The following is a 22,639-nucleotide window of genomic DNA, read 5'->3' as shown; positions in this document are numbered from 1 at the left end:
GGAACAGCACCAAGAAACGGAGGAGAGCTTAAGCAAGTTTAATTTGGGACCGCTCCTGGGTGAGGTTCACTGGTCCGAGAGAAAGAGGCCAGAGAAGTCGCGCCCTCGAAAGGCGGGAAGACTGGGCTGGGTGGAAAGTTCCCAGGTCAGTTCCTGGAAATGGGTGGTCCGGAAAATCCCCAGGTCAGTTCCTGGAACTGGGTGGTCCGGGAAGTCTCGGTCTGATGCAACCTGTGAGTCTGACTGCGTTCCCCTGCCTCAGGCCAGTTGGCCTTACATAAAGTATATCTATTTTACAGCTAAGAATACTAAGGCTCAGAGAGTTGAAAGAACTTGCTCAAGGTCACAGGCTGGTTGAGTACACAATATCAAAAAGGAGCTATAAAAAGTGGTAATGAAACTATGGAGCAAACTAGAAGAAATAGCTACGGCATATTAAAAGGAAAAAATGGGTAAGCCTAAAAAATACACATGCAAAGGTGTTTCAAATGAAATAATTTGATTCACTAGGGTGATAGGAATATGGGTAATCTTTAATTTTTAAAAATTTTTGTTACTCTTAGTTTGCATAATAAATACTCAACTATTTACTACTTCCTTCAAAATGTTCATTACCTCCTGTCAACTTCTCAAAGTCCTTCAAAACCCAGTTTTCTCCAGGATTAAGGCAAATTCCAACCTGGCATTCTAGACACTGAACGTTTCCAACTTTCTCTGGGGCTAGCTCATTCATGGTTCAGATGTAACAGCTTCACTCATGTTGCAGCACCTTCCCCTAGTCACCCCAAACTCTCCAAATATGCAAATTTCATTTATTCTTCAGTAAGAACCGTAATGATCACCACCACTACCACCACCCCACCCTAAAGACTCCTCTGACCCCTGAAGGTCAAGAGAGCATTACCATGGCTGTGTCATGTGTATCATTCATGCTTAACGTAAAGCCTGTTAGTCTTTTTATGCTACGTGTCTGTTTTTCCATTATCTCTGAGTTAGCAATGTCTTTGAGGTAACAGCTGTACCTTATTACAAAGTATGTTTCACTTTCTAGCACTCTAGAAAGCATGGGTACCAACAATCTATTTGGTGAATGACTCTGTAATGGGTAGAGAGAAGGACATGAAGGGATGACAGTGGGGAGAGGGGCCCCATCTCTGTAGAGCTACATCACTCCAGGATTGGCTCAGACAGCTTGGTCCATATGTTAGACCCAAACGGTCTCCGAGGGATTCCAACTCGCCCAAGAACCGCCAAGAGTCGAGAGCCGTTGCAACACGCAAGAGGTTTATTAGGAGCCGATGCACCGGGGCTCCCTGAACCTCACGCAGGAGGCTGATGGGGAACCCCTAAAAGCGGAATCACATACTTTTTATAGGTTTTATTCACTCATAGGGCGGGTATATTTCATAATGATTGGGTAAATGGGGTGACCTTTAAGCTTATTGGCTTATGCATTCTTGCCTCAGCTGTACTTGTTTGTTCATCAGTTTGCGGTTAGGGCATGTCCTGTATTTCAAGCCTATTTCTCAGAACTATTATTTCTTGAGCCCCCTTTTTCTCGGAACTGTTTTTGCCCAAAGGGATATTTCAGTATCTTACTCACCAGCTGGAAAGTCCAGAAAGGTTTGGGTATTGATAGGGAAATAGGGGTGTGGATATAGTTGGGGCCCTTCATTCCCCCCTTTTATTTTTTGTAACTAATTTCAATCATGGAATTTCAGTTTCTTTCTGCGAGTTTTGGTATTATTGTCTTAGCATTAACACTTGTACCGAACTGACATGCTGTCTAATAAAGGCTATCAAGCGATTCAAAATGCATGGTCCAAAAGTTAAGAGCAACAACAGAATAATAAGGGGTCCTAACAAGCTGGAAACCAAAGTAGTAAGCCAGGGAGATTTATCAAACCATGATTGGAACCATCCTTTTTGATTTTCTCTTTCCTGTTGTCTTTTGTCCAGGCGTTCCCTGAGTTTGTTCATAGTTTTGGTGATAGCCCCAGAATGATCAATATAAAAACAGCATTCTTCTTTTAGTGCAACACATAGTCCGCCCTCCTTAAGAAATAGTAGATCTAGTCCCCTCCTCTTTTGCATTACTACTTCTGAAAGCGAGGTGAGGGATTCTTTTAACTGAGTTATGGAACTTTCTAACGCCCGGAGGTCGACATCTACAGCTTGTCTCAAGGCATCATAGTAGTGAGGTTGTTGAATGAGGGCTGTTGCACCTGTTCCTACCCCGGCTGCCATTCCTAGTCCTAGGAGTACAGCCAGGGTGAGGGTTATGGGCTCTCTCTTAAACCTTCTTTTGCCTTCGTATTCGTCTAGAAAAGATGAATCTGAATGATAAATGAGTCTGGGGACAAGCTGAACTAACACACAAAAATCGGTTGAAGCTTTGAGGACCTCTAAAGAAATGCAGGGGGTTAATCCCGTGTTACATGCCCACCATCCATCCGGAGGAGGGAGGAGATACCCTGAGCCCTGTGGGAGGCTTAAATTGGTACAAAGATGTCGATGGGACAAGGAGGGCGTTCCTACACATGTACCGTTTCCTAATACTGAGGCCAGGGTCAATTTACTATTTCCCTCTTGTTTCCATCGACATTGATCTGGAGTGTTGACATTACTATAATTAGAATTATATCCTATAGCATCATAATAAGGGGGAGGAGCAGCGTAGCAGAGCCAACATGATTTAGTAGCCTCCGGATTTGTGGCATTTAGAACCTCAAAAGCCGCCTGGACCAATGAGAGCATTCGGTCCCGGGGGGTTTTGGGTTTGATTATTATTCCTTTTGGCCCAGAAGTCTGGTTTCTTATCCCTGGTAGCACTGTGGGAGGGGCCAAAGGTAGCAGAGAGTGCCCTATCTCAGGATTGGGGCCTATAGGAACTGGAGTAGGGGTTTCGATTTTTAATTTGATGGTCATCAGTAATCCATCATCATACCGTTCTTTGTAAAACCTGATACCCCATGAATGGCCATTTATCCAGTTTTTATCTTTTTTTCCTGGTTCACTAAAAGAAATTTTAAGGGGATGGCACCATTTTGAACATTCGGGCACATTGGCCCATTGGGGGTTTCCCTGGCTTCTGGTTTTCTGATGAGTGTAGTTGGCCGTTACCTTGATAAAGTCCCAGCCAGAGGTGGGTTTCCAGTAGGTGTCTCCTGTGGTTTCACATCCCCAGCTTTTGCAATAGAAATGTTCCGTTCCCCCGCATTGATAATTTAGAGATCGGTGACGATGGAACCCAGGGCATACATAAAAGGAGAGGGCCCTGAGCATGCTTCTCCGATCTTTGGTGGAACAACCCCCCCAAGGGTCTAATCCTTGGCGCCCGGGCGGGGAAGGTTGGGCCGGGACAGCGTGTTGATTATAGTATCCTTCTAGATCCCAGTTAGAGGGGGCTCCCAGGGCCAATTTACAAACATCGGGAAAAAGGTCTGGCCACCAGGTCCAAGGGGCAGCGGTATGGCTAACAGACCATATTACATCTCCAATTTGGGAAATTACCTGCCAGGTTAAACGCTGGGGTAGGTGAGGACTAAAATTACTCACAGTCAGTAGGGGTAACAAAGTTAAAGTTATAAGTCTGATGATCGCAGGAGCTTGAGCTTGAGCGGGTTGCTGGTCTTTTGCGCTCGCCATTCCGATGATGCAGATGCTGGCGCGGCCTTCACGTGTGAAGCGTGGATCCACGCAGCGATGCCGTCTACCTTTATAGCCGTGGGGGTGGTGAGCAGGACGATGTATGGTCCTTTCCACCGAGGCTCTAGAGTCTGGGTTCGGTGCCGACGGACGTACACAGAATCTCCGGCTTGGAAGGGATGAGACTCTGCTGGTGTTCCTGGTCGGTAAGCCTCTGCCAGCTGGGACCACACCTCCTTTTGGACCAACTGGAGTCCCAACAGCCTAGCATATAAGTCAGTGTTATTCTGGCAGTCAGGACTTATTTTCTCCCTTAGCGTAAGAAGAGGAGGTGGGGCCCCGTATAGTATTTCGAATGAAGTAAGATGATAGCGGGAGGGGGTATTTCTAGCCCGGAACAGGGCTAAGGGAAGGAGCACCGTCCAATCTGTACCGCCAGTCTCTATGGACAATTTAGTTAGGGTCTCTTTTAGAGTTCTATTCATTCTCTCTACCTGTCCTGAACTCTGGGGTCTATAGGCACAATGTAATTTCCAATCAGTCCCCAGGTATTTGGCCACACCCTGACTTACCTGGGCGACAAAGGCGGGACCATTATCTGATCCTATTACCTTTGGTGCCCCGAACCGGGGGAAAATTTCTTCTAAGATCTTTTTGGCCACCACAGTAGCTGTCTCCTTCTTCGTCGGGAAAGCTTCTACCCATCCTGAGAAGGTATCTATAAAAACTAGAAGATACCTGTTATCGTACCTTCCAGGGCGTATTTCAGTGAAGTCGACCTCCCAATAGGCTCCTGGGCGGTCTCCTCTGAGCCTTTTTCCGACCTCAAGTTTTCCTTTATGGGAGTTTACCTGTTGGCATGGAATGCACTCTCATGCAATCTGCTCAGCTATTTTGGTTAATCCAGAGGTATCATAACCTGTCTTATGTAATAGGGATATACCATCTTCTTGGTTCCCAAGTGTGTCCATCTGTGAATCTGTTGTAGCATGGATTTTGCTTGTTGAGGAGATAATGTTCCTTTGGTTATGGCTGGGGTAATTGCTCCCCTATCATTTGGTTTCCCAGGACTCTTGTCTGATAGTTCTAGTATGATTTCCCGTAGAGCCACTTCTCGTGCCACACTATCTGCCATGTTGTTGCCTCTTGTCACCGGGGTATTGTCCTTCTGGTGCCCGGGGCAATGAATGATGCTGACTTTAGTGGGGAGCATGAGGGCAGCTAGCAGGGCCACTATTTCTTCCTTGTTTTTAATTTCTTTGCCCGCCGAGGTGAGCAACCCTCTTTGTTGGTAGATGGCCCCATGAATGTGGGCGGTAGCAAATGCGTACCTACTGTCTGTATAGATGTTTACCTTTTTGTTTTCTGATAGTTCCAATGCCTTGGTCATGGCGATTAGTTCAGCCCGCTGGGCCGATGTCCCTTGCGGTAATGCGGCTGCCCAGATGACTTTTTTCCCGTCTACTACGGCTGCTCCCGCCCGACGCTTACCTTCTTCTAGGAAACTGCTTCCATCAGTAAACCAGGTAACGTCGGCATTGGGGAGGGACTGATCCATCAAGTCTGGTCTACTACCGTGTGCTGCAGCCAGTACTTCTTGACAATCATGGATGACGGTAGTGCTTTCCAAGTCGGGGTCGGGTAGCAAGGTGGCCGGGTTGAGTCCTGTGGCTGAGGTAAACTTAATACGATCTGAGTTTAACAGCAGGGCTTGGTAATGAGTCATCCTGGCATTTGTTAGCCATCTGTCGGGTGGCTGGCGAATCACACTTTCTAATGCATGGGGGGCTGTTATCGTTAAGTTCTGCCCCAAAGTCAGTTTGCCAGCATCTTTGACCAAAGCGGCCACCGCGGCGATTATTTTTAAACAGGCGGGCCATCCTGCTGCCACAGGATCCAATTTCTTTGATAGGTACACAACCGGGCGATTCCAGGGGCCCAGTTTCTGAGTTAGTACTCCCTTTGCGATGCCTTTATTCTCGGCCACGTACAGATGAAAAGGCTTAGTAACATCTGGTAGCCCCAGAGCCGGGGCTGATAGTAGGGCTCGTTTAATTCGGTCAAAAGCCCGTTGTTCTTTATCACCCCAAGCAAAAGGGATGCCATTTTTGGTCAGGGGATATAAAGGGGCTGCTAATTCAGCAAACCCCGGAATCCATAGCCTACAAAATCCGGCCATCCCCAAAAATTCCCTAACTTGTTTGGGACTCTTGGGGGCCGGTATCCGGGCAACGGTGTCTTTCCTGCTTTCCGAAAGCCATCTCTGTCCTCCTTTTAACAAGTACCCCAGGTAACTAACCTGTCGTTGACATATTTGTGCTTTCTTTGCTGAAGCCCGATATCCCAATGTTCCCAGTTCTGTTAACAGCCTCTCAGTTCCCTTGATGCAGTCCTCTTGGGTTTCAGCAGCTAAAAGAATATCATCAACATATTGAAGTAGAGTTACCTGGGGATTGGATTCTCTATAAGATGCCAAATCCTGGTGGAGAGCCTCGTCAAAAATGGTGGGGGAGTTCTTGAATCCTTGTGGCAGGCGAGTCCAAGTCAGCTGGCCTGACATCCCCGAGGCTGGATCCTTCCACTCGAAAGCAAAGTAGGGCTGACTGAGAGAGGAGAGTCTCAGGCAAAAAAAAGCATCTTTAAGATCCAAAACAGTGTACCAAGTGTGCTGAGGTGGAAGAGTACTTAAAAGATTATAGGGGTTGGGTACCGTGGGGTGGAGGTCCATTACCCGCTTATTTACCTCCCGTAGATCTTGTACCGGTCGGTAATTATTAGTTCCTGGCTTTTTAACTGGCAAAAGAGGGGTATTCCATGCAGATTGGCACCTTACCAGGATCCCTAATTCCAGCAACCTTTGTATTTGAGGACGGATGCCATCTCGGGCTTCTTTACTCATGGGGTACTGGCGGACCGTCACCGGGGTGGCAGTTGCTTTGAGTTCTACCACCATGGGGGGCCGATATTTTGCCATTCCCATACCGGCAGTTTCTGCCCAAGCCTGTGGAAACCTGGTCATCCAATCCTGCATGTCAACTTGTGGAGGCGAGGGTGCTTCATATATCCTATGTTCATCTTCCAGCTTCATGGTCAAAATTTGAAGTATTCTCCCTTGGTTGTCAGTTATGGTGGGCCCTTCTGGTTGAAAGTGGATTTGGGCCCCCACCTTAGAGAGTAAGTCTCTGCCTAGTAGAGGGTATGGGCACTCAGGTATGACCAAGAATGAGTGGGTTACTTGTCCCACCCCAAGGTCTACTGTCCTTCGTGTGGTCCATGAGTACTGCTTATTTCCTGTAGCCCCCTGGACCCATGACCTTTTAGTTGAAAGGGGGCCTTTTGAGTGGAGGAGGACTGAGTGCTGAGCTCCGGTGTCCACCAAGAACTGGACGGGTTCCCCCTCCACTTTAAGAGTTACCCTGGGCTCGGGGAGAGGGTTCGAGCCCTGACTTCCCTAACCTTCCTCTTCCAGGGTAAAAATTTTTTCTCTGATTGGCTTTCCCCCGTTTTTCTTTTTAGGGCATTCTCTTGCCCAATGACCTTTTTCTTTACAATAAGCACATTGATCCTTGCCTAATGGTCGCCTTCTGTTCATTGCCCATCCTTCCTGTCTATTTCTGTCTCTAATATTTTCTCCTCTGACTACAGTGGCCAATATCTTACTCAAATTTTTCTCTTGCCGCCTGTCCCGCCTTAATTCACGGGCCTCCTGTTCCTTCTGCTTTCTTTCTTCCTTTTCTTCTTCCGTTTCCCTCTTATTATATACTTTATCTGCCTCTTTTACTAAATCTTGGAGGGAAAAACCTTGCAGGCCATCCAGCCTTTGTAATTTTTTTCTAATATCTGTGGCCGCCTGGTCAATAAAGGCCATTGCTATGGTGGCCTTATGTTCCTCAGAAGTTGGATCATAAGGAGTGAATCATCTAAAAGCCTCCATTAAGCGTTCTAGGAACACGGTTGGCGATTCCTGGGGCCCCTGAATTACTTTTCCTACCTTAGCCAAATTCGTGGGGCGCCTGGCCGCTCCATGGAGACCCGCCACCAGAGCCTGGCGATACATTTTTAGGCGCTCCTTACCTTCTGGGGTATTAAAGTCCCAATTCGGCCTGACGAGTGGAAAACCGGCATCAATCTCGTTAGGCAACTGGGTAGCTTGTCCATTGGCGCCTAACACATTCTTTCTAGCCTCCAGGAGAACCCGTTGCCTCTCCTCAGTTGTGAGGAGAGTCTGGAGGAGCTGTTGACAATCATCCCAGGTGGGTTGGTGGGAGAAGACAAGAGACTCTATTAGAGCAGTAAGAGCCTGTGGATTTTCAGAGAAAGTAGGGTTATGCATCTTCCAGTTATAAAGATCTGCAGAGGAAAAGGGCCAGTATTGAAGGGGCCTATTCCCGTGGTCATCGGGGGGGCCATATTCTCTAAGGGGTAAAGCGGTAGAGTCCGGGGAAACAGCCCTCCGGCTTCTGGTGCCCGCCGAGGGACCCCCCCCTTTCTGCCATAACAGGTGGCACTACTGGTGCAGAGGGTTGTGGAGCTGGGGGATTGGGAGGCGGTACGGGGTTTAGGGCTGGAGGGTAAGGTGGTGGGGGATCGAAAAGAAGCAGATCGGACTGCAAGTCTGGATATATCGCCTTTGGTGGGTCCGGGGCTGCAAATGGCTTTTCGGCGTCTGGGGCTTTTTTTAGGGCCAGTACTTCCGACCGTGCTGGAGCGCATACAGACGTGCCTGTTGAGGAAACAAAGGGCCGGACCCACGGAGGTGGGGAGAGAACCAGATCTTCCCAGACCAGGATATATGGTATCTGGTCTGGGTGTCCGTGGGGTCCTGCGTTAAAGACCCTAGACTTGACTAGCCTGACCTTATCTAACAAAAAAGATCCCTCGGGTGGCCACCCTGTCTGAAATGTAGGCCACTCAGAGGTACACAGCGTTTGCCATTTTCCTCTCCTTACTTCTACTGAAAGGTTGTGGGCCCTAGCCCTAACTTCGGTCCAGTGGCTTAGGGTGAGAGAAAGAGGAGTCGTCGTAGTTTGTCCCATTGTCATCCGTCGAAAGAAAGATAATAGTACAGAAAAACAATAAACTTTCAGAAGACACACATTGATACTGCCGCCGCAAGCTTAAAACTGAAACCAACTCAAATTCAGATGGCAGCTTGTATAACCTGCCAGAACCAGATGAAGGGGAGACAAGATTTGTTTCTCCTTCCAGATGGACCACCAGGGCGTCCCCCGGGGTCCGTGGACACCAGCTATCGGCACGTCTGCCTAGCCAGGAGTCCAATACAGATTTCACAGCAAACCGATTCACACGGCTTCTTCCTAACGGCGGCTAGCAAAAAACGGGCGACAAACAAACAGACAATTGGGCTCGAGCCTACCTCCGACTCCCGATGTTCTTGTGACCCGGGGGTGAGTTGGGGATCCCGGACGAGCCCCCAGATGTTAGACCCAAACGAGGGATTCCAACTCGCCCAAGAACCGCCAAGAGTCGAGAGCCGTTGCAACACGCAAGAGGTTTATTAGGAGCCGATGCACCGGGGTTCCCTGAACCTCACGCAGGAGGCTGATGGGGAACCCCTAAAAGCGGAATCACATACTTTTTATAGGTTTTATTCACTCATAGGGCGGGTATATTTCATAATGATTGGGTAAATGGGGTGAACTTTAAGCTTCTTGGCTTATGCATTCTTGCCTCAGCTGTACTTGTTTGTTCATCAGTTTGCGGTTAGGGCATGTCCTGTATTTCAAGCCTATTTCTCGGAACTATTATTTCTTGAGCCCCCTTCTTCTCGGAACTGTTTTTGCCCAAAGGGATATTTCAGTATCTTACTCACCAGCTGGAAAGTCCAGAAAGGTTTGGGTATTGATAGGGAAATAGGGGTGTGGATATAGTTGGGGCCCTTCACATACACTGGTCAGAGCATTTTCCAAACAAGAGGCATAAACCCAACTTCATTCTGAAACAACAGAGATTTCTCAGGAAAAGGAAAAATCAAACTTACCTGGATCTGGGTTCTTGGTAGTCTTGGGGCCGTCTGTCCCGTGAACTGTTCTCCCAGGCAAGGACAAAGAATCTTGACTACGCCAACCTGGGAAAAAGAAAGGAAATATGAGGAAGTCCCTCCATGTTCGGTACTAGCTAGAACTCGCTCTCTGCACATTGAACGAGAACAGTCCGCCACCCTTCCTACTCCCCACAAAGGTCGAGAGGTGAAGGTGGTTGAGCTCAGGAAGAAAGGGCACGGAACGCCTGCCTGGAGTCCGGCCTTGCAGCAAGCTCCAGGCCAAGCTCTAACTGTGAGTCAGTCAGGCAGGCACCTTCGCCAAAACATGCGGAAAGTCTCGTCGGAGACTCAATCCCTGGGTCTCAGCGCAAGCCTTTAAACCTTCTGGGACAGCACGGCTCCTGGGGTTGGGGCCCCGCTCACATCTGCCCGCCCCTCCTAGCCCGCTCTTTCCTCAACTTGCCCCTCGGGGTAAGGAAAAGCTCACCAGGTCTTTGTGCCCCAGTCCGGCGGCGGCCGTTCACGACCTAGCTGGGAGGGTTGGGCCAGAAAGCCGCGCACGCTGAGGAGCCGTGACCACCCTCACTGTATTCACTGAAGAGACACAGGTGCAAGCCGAGCACGCCGGTGCCGCGCTCTACTCAAACGGAGGCGGGCGGGACCGGAAACGGAAGTGGCCGCGGAGGCCTCTGGGAAATGTAGTCTTGGATACAGTCCGGCGTCTTAGGTTTTTCATCCTATATGCGCACGTTGGCATCACCTGGAGAGACAGAAAAATTAATTCCGCCTTGGTCCCAACTCCACAGAATTTGCGTTAATGCTCTGGGTGTGGTCCCGGCATCGGACCACACCCAGAGCTCCCAAACGATTTTAATATTCAGCCAAGATTGGCACCTACTGCTAGAAACTGATTTGGATCTGAAAAACATGTTTTAGGTTACTTTGGGGAGCTATTTATGGTTTGTTCGTTTGTTTGTTTCCAAGTAATCCTGTTTTACTTTCAAACAAAGAAAAAGCATGTTAGAAAAGTATAGCACCCAGAACATTAAAAATTAGTTTCTCACCATTAACTGACACAGAAGATGGAACAAGATTGAATCAGTTTTAACAAATGTATTATTAAAACATTCTACTTATGGGCTTCCCTGTTGGCGCAGTGGTTGAGAGTCTGCCTGCCGATGCAGGGGACACGGGTTTGTGCCCCGGTCCGGGAAGATCCCATATGCCGCAGAGCGGCTGGGCCCGTGAGCCATGGCCGCTGAGCCTGCGCGTCCGGAGCCTGTGCTCCGCAACGGGAGAGGCCACAACAGTGAGAGGCCCGCGTACTGCAAGAAAAAAAAAAAAAAAATTCTACTTATAAAATCCAGCAGTTTGACAGCTTAGGAAGGAAAAATATATCTTTCATTCAATTAGGACTTTTCATTTAAAAGAAAAGTCCTCTGAATGGAGCATTTATTCACCAACCAAACAATGATTAACCAATGCCCCAGTATGTGCCACTCACTTTTCTAGATGCTAAGGATAAAGCAGTTGTCAAGCACTCCCTCCTTCACCAAACTTTAGTCAGGATCCTGCGAATCCTCTTCTCCTCTAGACCTTGTCTTTGGCCTGCTGAATCCAATTTTAGTAAAGAATCCTGTGAAGCCAGTTCATCAAGAATTCTCCCACCCTTGGTATCTAATCAAGTTCCTTTCTACCTCCCCTTGATACCTAACCAATTTCTTAGTAATTTTCCATTTACTCCCTCACCCTGCCAGTTGGCTATAAATCCCCACTTGTCCCTGTTGTACTGGGGGTAAGTTCAAGCTCTCTCTCTACTGCAGTAGGCTTGAATAAAGTCTTCTTTGCAGGTTTCAACAAGTGTCAGAATAATTTCTCTTTAACACAGTGAAAAAATAATGTTCCTCCCCTCAAAGACCTTACATTCAAATAGGGGGCAGGAAGAGAGAGATTAAACAAAAGCAAGGTAAGGAGATGGGAGGAGGATTCTTATTCAATACAGAGCTGTATGAACTGCCCTCTTTGATGAGAGATCATACAAGCAGAGTCCAAAGGAAGTAAGGTAACAAGAAGGAGTGTATCTGTGGGAAGTCTGGTCCAGGCAGAGGAAACAGTAGATGCAAAGCCACTACAGAGAGCGTGCTTGGTTTATTTGAGGAACAGAAACAGGTCAATGAGGTTGGAATACTAAAGACATAAGAAAAAACCAGATCATGTTTGTGATGACTAATTTCATGTGTCACCTTGACTGAGCTAAGGGATGCTCAGATAGCTTATAAAATATTATTTCTGGGCCCACCTATGAGGGTGTTTCCAGAAGAGATTAATATATGAATGGTGAACTGAGTAAAGCAGACTGCTCTCCTCAGTGTGGGTGGGCAACATCCAATCTACTGAGAGTCTGAATAGAATTTAAAAAGCAGAGGAAGGGAGATTGGTCTCTCCACTTGAGCTAAGACATCTATCTTCTCCTGCCCTCAGACCTTCAAATTTGGTCTCTCCACTTGAGCTAAGACATCCATCTTCTCCTGCCCTCAGACCTTCAGATGCTGGGACTTACGTCAGCATATCATTCCTCCCTTCTCAGGCCTTCGACCTCCAACTGGGAGTTATGCCATTGGCTCCCCTAATTCTCAGGCCATCAGATACAGACTGAACCACACCACTGGCTTTCCTAGTTCTCCAGCCTGCAGACATCAGATCATTGGACTTCTAAGTCTCCATAACCACAGGAGCCAATTAATAAATTAAATACACACAGTATTGGTTCTGTTTCTCTAGAGAACTCTGCTTAATACAATGTTGGTCCTTTCAGTCCGCTATAAAGACACTGGCTCTTATTTCAACTGAAATAAGAAGCCATCAGAATGTGGAGAAATCAGAATCCTCACTGGTTGTTAGTAGGGTTATAAAATAGTGCAGTCACTTTGGAAAATGCCTGGCAGTTCCTCAAAATGATAAATATGGAGTTACCATATCACTCCGCGATTCCATTCCTAGATACCTAACAAAGAACAATGAAAATATACATCCACACAAAAATTTGTATATAAGTGTACATAGCAGTGTTATTCATTAGAGCTAAAACTGGAAACAACACAAATGTACAACAACCGGTGAATGGATAAACAAAATATGGTATATCCAAACAATGGAATAATATTTGTCAATAAAGTTAATGAAGTACCGATACATGCTACATAATCAATGAACTTTGAAAATATAATCCTAAGTGAAAGAAGACAGTCACAAAATATAACATACTGTATGATTCGACTTATCTGAAATGTCCAAAATGTCAAATTCCATAGAGACAAAAATAGATAAATGGTTGCTAGCAGATGGAGGAAAGGAGGAATGGAGAGATACTATTGCTGGGTATGGAGCTTCTTTTGGGAGTAATGAAATGTTGTAAAATTAGATAATAATTATATTAGTTTCCTAGGGCTGCTGTAACAAAATGCCACAAACTTAAACAATAGAAATTAATTTTGTCACACTTTTGGAGGCCCAACGTGTCAGCAGGGTTGGTTCCTCCTCAGACTTTGGGTAGAAGCCTTCCTTGACTCTTCCTAGGTTCTGGCGGTTGCCATCAATCCTTGGCTTACATTCTCCCTGTGTGTCTCTGTCTTTATGTGGTACTTCCTCTTATAAGGACAGCTAGTTATATTGGATTAGAGCCCAACCTAACAACCTCATCTTAACTTGATTACATCTGCAACAACCCGATTTCAAATAAGGTCACATTTTGGAGTACTGGGGGTTAGAACGTCAAAGTATGGAGGCGGGTGGGAACACAATTCAACTCATAAAATTTAGCTTTGTGTTTTGTTCCTTAATGTTTTGCCTTTAATACTCTGTAATGTATTCTTTACAGTTCACATCTTATGAAATAGTATCTAAGTTTGTCTCAAATGGATAGATAACTTTTCAGCACCATTCATTGAAAAGTCTTTTTGTTCCTCCACTAAATTGAAATGCCATCATTATCTTATGTCACACTATACAGTCTCCTAAACAAAAGTTGTGGGGATTTCTTAACCTGTGGTGTTTTCTAGAAGCAAAGGGCTCAGATAAAGTTCAACACTCTTACTATTAATAAGGAGTGGTTAAATATATTATAGTAAATCCATATGACAAAATACTAGGCAACCATTAAAAATATCAACATAGGGTTTCCCTGGTGGTGCAGTGGTTGAGAGTCCGCCTGCCGATGCAGGGGACGCGGGTTCGTGCCCCGGTCCGGGAAGATACCATGTGCCGCAGAGTGGCTGGGCCCGTGAGCCATGGCCGCTGGGCCTGCGCGTCGGGAGCCTGTGCTCCGCGGTGGGAGAGGCCACAACAGTGAGAGGCCCGCGTACCGCAAAAAAAAAAAAAAAACTCTAAAAAAAAAATCAACATAGATATAGACATATGTTACATAAATGTGCTGACAAAATATTGTTGAGTGAAAAAATCAGTTTCCAAGACAGCCTGTATAGTTTAATTCCACATACTACCTCACATAATAATGAGAAATGCCAGAAAAGTACTCAGCAAAGATCTCCTGCAAGATGTGACTCAACCTATGCGAAGTCCTGTGATAAACCTTCTATTTGAATTATCTCTTTTAATCCTCAAAGCAACCCTATGAGGTAGGTACTATTACTATCCTCAATAGCAAAAACTTTTTGTTATAGAAATTTCAAATTATACACAACATAGAATAATACGAGCCACTATGTATCCATAACCTAGATTCAATAAATATCAAGATCCTGCCCATTTTCTTTTATCTATCAATCTCCCCTCCCTTTTGGTATTCTGGGAAAACTGGACAGCTACATGTAAAAGGACAAAATTAGAACACTCCCTAACACCTTACGCAAAAATAAACTCAAAATGGATTAAAGACCTAAATGTAAGGCCAGACACTATAAAACTCTTAGAGGAAACCATAGGCAGAACACTCTTTGACATAAATCACAGCAACATCTTTTTGACCCACCTCTTAGAGTAATGAAAATAAAAACAGAAATAAACAAATGGGACCTAATGAAACTTCAAAGCTTTTGCACAGCAAAGGAAACCATAAACAAGACAAAAAGACAACCCTCAGAATGGGAGAAAATATTTGCAAGTGAAACAACTGACAAAGGATCAATCTCCAAAATATACAAGCAGCTCATACAGCTCAATATCAAAAAAACAAACAACCCAATCAAAAAATGGGCAGAAGACCTAAACAGACATTTCTCCAAAGAAGACATGCATATGGCCAACAAACACATGAAAAGATGTTCAACATCACTAATCGTTACAGAAATGCAAATCAAAACTATAATGAAGTATCACCTCACACCGGTCAGAATGGCTGGCCATCATCAAAAAATCTACAAACAGGGGCTTCCCTGATGGCGCAATGGTTAAGAATCCGCCTGCCAATGCAGGAGACCTGGGTTCGAGCCCTGGTCCGGTAAGATCCCACATGCCGCGGAGCAACTAAGCCCATGCGCCACAACTACTGAGCCTGTGCTCTAGAGCCTTTGAGCCACAGCTACTGAAGCCCGTGTGGCTAGAGCCTGTGCTCCGCAACAAGAGAAGCCACTGCAATGAGAAGCCCACGCACCGCAATGAAGCGTAGCCCCTGCTCGCCGCAACTAGAGAAAGCCTGCGCACAGCAACGAAGACCCAATGCAGCCAAAAATAAATAAATAAATTTATATATATTTTTTAAATCTACAAACAATAAATGCTGGAGAGGGTGTGGAGCAAAGGGAACCCTCCTGCACTGTTGGTGAGAATGTAAATTGATACAGCCACTATGGGAAACAGTATGGATGTTCCTTAAAAAACTAAAAATACAACTACCATATAACCCAACAATCCCACTACTGGGCATATACCCAGAGAAAACCATAATTCAAAAAACCACATGCACCCCAATATGCATAGCAACACTATTTATAATAGCCAGGACATGGAAGCAACCTAAATGTCCGTCAACAGAGGAATGGATAAAGATGTGGTACATATATACAATGGAATATTACTCCGCCATAAAAAGGAATGAAATTGGGTCATTTGTAAAGACATGGATGGACCTAGAGAGTATCATACAGAGTGAAGTCAGAAAGAGAAAAGCAAATATTGTATAATAACGCATATACTGGACTCTAGAAAAATGGTATAGATGATCTTATCTGCAAAGCAGAAATAGAGACACAGACATAGAGAACAAATGTATGGATACCAAGGGGAAAGGGGTGGGGCAGGAGGAATTGGGAGACTGGGATTGACACATATACATTATTGATACTATGTATAAAATAGACAACTGATGGGAACATACTATATAGCACAGGGAACTCTACCTAATGCACTGTGGTGACCTAAATGGGAGGCAAGTCCAAAAGGGAGGGGATTTCTGTATGTGTATGTATGGCTGATTCATTTCGTTGTGCAGTGGAGGCTAACTCAACATTGTAAAGCAACCATACTCCAATAGAAATTAATTTTAAAAAGTTTAAAATCTTTTTTTAATTTAAAAATTAAATAAAATTAAATAAAAATAAATTTCAAAATATACACAACATAGAATAATACAACAAGCTTCTAGGTATCCATAACCCAGATTCAACAAATATCAAGATTATGCCAATTTTCTTCTTTTTTTTAAATTTTATTTATTTTATTTTTGGCTGCTTTGGGTCTTTGTTGCTGCACACGGGCTTCCTCTAGTTGCAGCTAGAGGGGGCTACTCTTTGTTGTGGTGTGAGGGCTTCTCATTGCGGCGGCTTCTCTTGTTGCAGAACACGGCTCTAGGCGCATGGGCTTCAGTAGTTGTGGCACGCAGGCTCAGTAGTTGTGGCTCACAGGCTCTAGAGTGCAGGCTCAGTAGTTGTGGCACACGGGCTTAGCTGCTCTGCAGCATGTGGGATCTTCCCAGACCAGGGATCGAACCCGTTCCCCTGCATTGGCAGGCGGATTCTTAACCACTGGGCCACCAGGGAAGTCCCGTGCCCATTTTCTTTTATCTATCAATCTCCCCTCCCTTTTGGTATTCTGGATTTTTTTTTTTTTTTTGGACATGCCACGCAGCACATGGGATCTTAGTTCCCCAACTAGGGATCGAAGCCGCACCCCCTGCAGTGGAAGTGCAGAGTCTTAACCACTGGACCGCTGGTGAAGTCCTGGTTTTCTGGCTTATTTAATAATGAGGTATATACCTGACTCAGGGCATTTTATTTTATTTTTTACATTGTACCATCGTCACACTGTAAAAAAAATAAATACTTTGAGAGACTGAATATGCAAATGGACAACAGCAAGACCACATAAAAAACAATCTGCAGGGCTTCCCTGGTGGCGCAGTGGTTGAGAGTCCGCCTGCCGATGCAGGGGACGCGGGTTCGTGCCCCGGTCCGGGAGGATCCCACATGCCACGGAGCGGCTGGGCCTGTGAGCCATTGCCGCTGAGTCTGCGCGTCCGGAGCCTGTGCTCCGCAACGGGAGAGGCCACAACAGTTAGAGGCCCGCGTACCGGAAGAAAAAAAAAAGAAAACAATCTGCAGCAACCAGCCCAGAAAACCAACCCATTACCTACAGTAACTAGCCCACGAAATTAGCCTGCTGTAAGTCAGACTTGTAAGAAGTCAGGTCACCATCTCTAGCACAATCAGTCCAGGAAGCCAAACTATCCATCACCCCCAAAATGTCTGGTCTTGATTAATAACTGTGAGTATCCCTAATTTTTGTGCCCACTTCCAACTTAGGACCAACCAGAGAAAACCAAATATACTCCCCAACCAATCACATAAGATGCCCTCTTGTAGTCAGCCCCCTCTAGTTTCCTTTCGCCAACAACCTGCAAACAGGGTGTACCTGAAGCCATTTCCCTCTTTTCCACTCTAAAGCCTTCTGACTCAGCTGCCTGCCTTTGAGTCTCTGCCAAAATGCAAATCATGGTGGCTGACTCCCTTGCCATTAGCTCCCTTGCCATTAGCAAGCTCTGAATAAACAGCCTTTGTTTATTCTCATTTGGTTGGTCATTTTCCCCACAAATTCTTTAATATCTAATATCCAGCCCATATTCAAATCTCCCTAAGTGCCTCACACATTTTTCTACCTGGTTTGTTTGAATCAGATAGGGGAGCACTTCAGGTTGGCCCTGGGTCCTTATGACATGATAGTAGTCATCTTTCACTCTCTGGAAGACAAGTTGTCTCAGGATAAAGCTATGCTTTGCCATGAAACAGCCATTTCTCCAGAGAGCCCTGGCTTCTTCAGTTTCCTGCAGTTCTGTGGATTCGTCCACAAACTGGAGCTTGTGGAGGAGCTTGTGGAACCTTAGCCATGTTTCAACAGTGTTCTCAGCTTCTTGCTGATGATTCCACTCAGAATGGGAAGCTAGGCTATTTGTTGGCAGTTTTGAGGTTCTGGGTTCCACGACCCTCACTATCTCAGCACAGCTGCTGAAACCTAGTGGTGGTTTGACCTGACCCATTCTGGAATTTGAGGGGAGACCCTGACTCTGGCTTTGTTAAAGATATTGTCCAGTGGGATGTTTCTCTGCTATACTGGTGACTCAGCCCATTTTTATGAGTGGCTTGAGGAGATTCAAAAACTCTGCTGCCAGCAACATGGATGAACCCAGAGATTATCATACTAGGTGAAGTAAGTCAGAAAGACAAATACCATACGGTATCACTTACATGTGGAATCTAAAATATAACACACATGAACATATCTACAAAGCAAAAACAGACTCACAGACATAGAGAACAGATTTGTGTTTGCCAAGGGGGATGCAGGTTGGGGGAGGGATGGATTGGGAGTTTGGGGTTAGCAGATGCAAACTATTATATATAGAATGGAAAAACAACAAGGTCCTACTGTATAGCACAGGGAACTATATTCAGTATCCTGTGATAAACCATAATAGAAAAGAATATGAAAAAGAATATATATATATATGTTTACATATGTATAACTGAATCACTTTGCTGTACAGCAGAGATTAACAAAACTTTGTAAATTAACTATACTTCAATAAAATAAGATTTTTAAAAACTCTGCTGCCATAAGGATCTTTCCCTACTCCCCATTTTTTGTTGTTGTTGTTTTTGTTTGTTTGTTTTAGCAGATGAGGAAGGTTTAGAGAGGCTAAAAAATGTAGCCTCAGTTTGCTCACATGCAAAACAGTTAATAATCTCTGCTTGCTTACTTCCCAGGGCTGTTGTGAGAATTAACCGAGATAACGGAAATGAAAAGTCAGAGATTCAAGGAGAGGGATGCTGCAGACAGCAAGCGCAAGGGCAGACACACCTGGAGCAGGTGCAAAACATCCTCCGTGGTGCCTCGGTCTCCAAGGGCATGCCCCTAATGACCGCTGCCACCCGAATGTCAATAATGAGAATGGTACAGCTAACTTATACTGCCCAGCACGGTGATAAGCACCATTCACACATTATTTTATGCAGTCCTCACCACAGCCTGAAAGGGGAGAGTATCGTAAGCCTAAAAGGGGTAAGTATCGTAAGCCTCATTTTATGGAGGAGGAATTCAGGGCTTAGTGACTGATACACTTGTTCACAAGGGTGCAGTTTTCTGTTGGCAGAACCTGTATTTAAACCCAGACTGTCTCATCCACAGCCCCTGCCTTTAGCTGCTCTGCTTTGGCTTCTGAAATGGAGAAGGTGGGAGTTTTCACTGAAGATGATGGAAAGACAGAGGACAGAGGACAGGATGAGCCAGAAGGGGCTGGTTAGGACTCTCCCTGTTGAAAGGTTTTGGGCAGCTAGCTGCAGAGCCTCTTTCTCTGAGGCAGGTGACTGAGTTGAAGGCAGGGCTTAGCACATCTTTTGGGTTAGCCTACAAGAGATCAATTACCCACTTAGAGTCTTTCAAGGAGTTCTTGGAAGCACACCCCTCCTCTAGGGTTGCCAGATAAAATGCAGCATGCCCAGTAACATCTGAATTTCAGGAAAACATTGCAGGGGACACATATTTTCTTAAAAACTATTCATTGTTTATCTGAAATTCAAATTTAGCTGGGCATACTGTATTTTCATTTGCTCAATCTGGCAACCCAACCCTCTTCACTCCTTACAGATCTTTGTTTTAAAACATCTCTATTATCCTAATACAACATCTAAAAAGCCACAGTTTTTTGGTTTAAAGATTTCTAGATCTTTAGGGATATCCTACGATACATTTAACCTTGGACTGAGGGGACAACCTTTAAGTTGTTATCTACTCATTAGAGTCCTTAGTTGGCTATACCCAACATCTTTCAGAAAGTCAACGTGTGGAGTGTGAATAAAGGTGAGAAGCTCAGCAACAGCACACAATAAGGGAGAAGAGGATGGGAGAGAAGAGAGGATTCATAACACTGAAAACCACTGAAACCCTCCTCATCCCCAGTGCTAGTGGAGCCCTGCAGAGAAACATCGTTTCACGTGACAAGGTAGAAAGAATATACTCACTGAGTGGTTTCGAATGAGTAAGTGCAGGAATGATGCTGAGTTGCTCCTAGCAGCATGTGAACTATAATGATGAGTTTCTACAGCCCTGAGGCCATCTTTCCTGAAGTCCTAGCAGGGCAGCACCAAGAGCCCTTCATTACTGGGCAAGATTAACTTCCCTCCTTCCTCCCCTCCTGCTTGCCTGGGTGCACCTGAACAATTCTCTTCTCCTCTCTGGGCCTCAATCCTCAGTCTGAAAAGTGAAGGCAGCTGGATGAGACCCTGCTTATCACCCTCTCCATTTCCATGGCTTTTGAGGACATTTTGGCAACAGTATGGGTAATAGAGCTCGAGACATTCTTAGAACTCACAGAGATCTGGACGGAGGGAGCTGTGTGCCCCTGCTCCAGTCAGAAGCCAGCCTGGTTGCGGAAAGGGCTCAAATCTACATAGGAGCCCTGGACCCCCTTTTCCAGCTCCAACTATGGTTTCTCCAGCTTTCCTAGAAGTCCACTATGGCCAGAATTGCATCTGCCACCAACCAGCTTGGTCAGGTGCATTTCTGTGTCAGAGTGATCCCTAGTAGGCTGGACTGGGAGGCAGCGCCCAAGGGGGCCAACAGAAACTCCTTTCCTCATCTCTAACCTGACCTGTTCCAATTGTGATTACCTTGAAAAGATGAAGAGACAGATGTGCTATAGTGAAAGCGACCCCAGTTCAATACCCAAGGTGCTGAGTTTGGATCCGGGGTCTGCCATTTACCAGAAGCAGGATCTTAGGCAAGTCACTGCCTCTCTCTCATTTTAAGAATAGTGAGGAAGAACCCTACTCCACAGTACTGTTCATCCGCAAGGATGAACTTTGGGCCATGAGCCCAGAGCAGGTCATCCAGGAGGAAATGGAAGTGCCTCCACCTTTCTTTCTGTGTGTCTCCCAAGGGCTCCCCAGATAAGACCTAAAGACTCAGATGCTCCCTGACTAGTGTGCCACCAGATCCCAAGACCTTAACATGTAGAAGATGTAGGCCCCAAACGAAGACCTCCCAGGTTTTTATAGAATGAAAATTGATAATAGAGAAGAGAGATAGGAATGCCCTGATGTGTGGGAAAGGCGATAAGATTCAGGGTACAAATGGAGAGTTTTCTTAAATAGAAACTGGGGCTGTTCATTCAGAAGAGAAAGTAGAGCATACAGACTCCATTGGAGAGAGGTGGGCAGATGAGCTTGTGTAAAGGTATAAAAGCTCTCTTTTCTCATAGAAAGCAAAAGTCATCAGCTGTGAGCGAGATGGAAGGAGTTGCTGGAGGCTTGAAGAAACAGGAGAAACTGTGAGATAGTCATTTCGGAGAATGGATGGACTAAGAAAATGTAATAGGATAGCTGGGCAGCATTAAGGGCCCACTTGACCTTAGCAGTCATAAATTGAAAGTGAGACCAATCATCAGAGCCATGTGTTTTTCTCAGGCCACATCTGCTACACAGGTACAGGTGTGGAACAGGCAGGGAGTTGGATTCAACTAGATTTGGTGTGTGATCAGGAGAATAAAACCAAGTAAGTTAGGGTCAAGAGACTGATCATAATGATAGGCCACTACCTCTAAACTGGGTGAGGTGGGAAGCGAGAACATGAAGGAGTGACAGTCAGAGCAAGAGTGATAGAATCAATGGAGAGAGAAGCAGTAGGTCCTGGCGAGACAGTTTGTGTTCCCCAGACAAAAGGCAGAGGAGCCTCAGAGATATGTCTTAGGCCCCCCAAAAATGTCCATGTCCCAATCCCCAGAAACTGTGAATATTACCTTATAGGGCAAAAGGAACTTTGCAAATGTGATTAAAGTAAAGGTCATGATGTTGAGAGATTATCTTGGATTAACCAGGTGGGCCTGATGTAATTGCATTAGTCCTTAATAGAGGGACACAGGAAAAGTCAGTGCCAGAAAAGGTAATGTGATGAGGGAAGCAGAGATTGGAGTCATGGGCTTTCAAGATGGAGGAAGAGGCCACAAGCCAAGGAATACAGGTTGTGAACGTACCTTGGAAAAGGCAAGGAAACAAATCCTCCTCTAGAGCCTCAAAAAGGAACCAGCGGTGCCCACATCTTGACTTTACTCCAGTGAAACTGATTTCAGACTTCTGATCTCCAGAACTGTAAGGGAATAAATTTGTGTTTGTTGTATGTCACTAAGTTTGTGGTAATTTATTACAGTAGCAGCTGGAAACTAATACACCAAGAAGGGGAAAGATACAGAGGAGAGGTCTAGGTAACAGCTCTTTCACCCCCAGGATAAATCTGCAGGGAAAGTATTCTGGAAAGACCTAGTGGCCCTGTGTTACTCAGTGAAGGGTGAATGCAAAAGCCAGTGGGGAGAATTTTGGTGCCACTTCCTTAAAGGCATTAGCAACTAAAAGGGTCTCGGTGAGCAAGGTTTCTATGTAAATCAGTGATACACAGTACTATCAAATTTTAAAAAGCAAACTGCAGGCCTGTATACACACAGCATGACCCCGTTTTTGTTTAAAAAGTGTATCTGTTTGTATAAACAGT

This window comes from Phocoena phocoena, chromosome 16 (genome assembly GCF_963924675.1).
Source record: "Phocoena phocoena chromosome 16, mPhoPho1.1, whole genome shotgun sequence".
Taxonomy (NCBI): Eukaryota; Metazoa; Chordata; class Mammalia; order Artiodactyla; family Phocoenidae; genus Phocoena; species Phocoena phocoena.
This window is presented reverse-complemented; position numbering follows the sequence as displayed.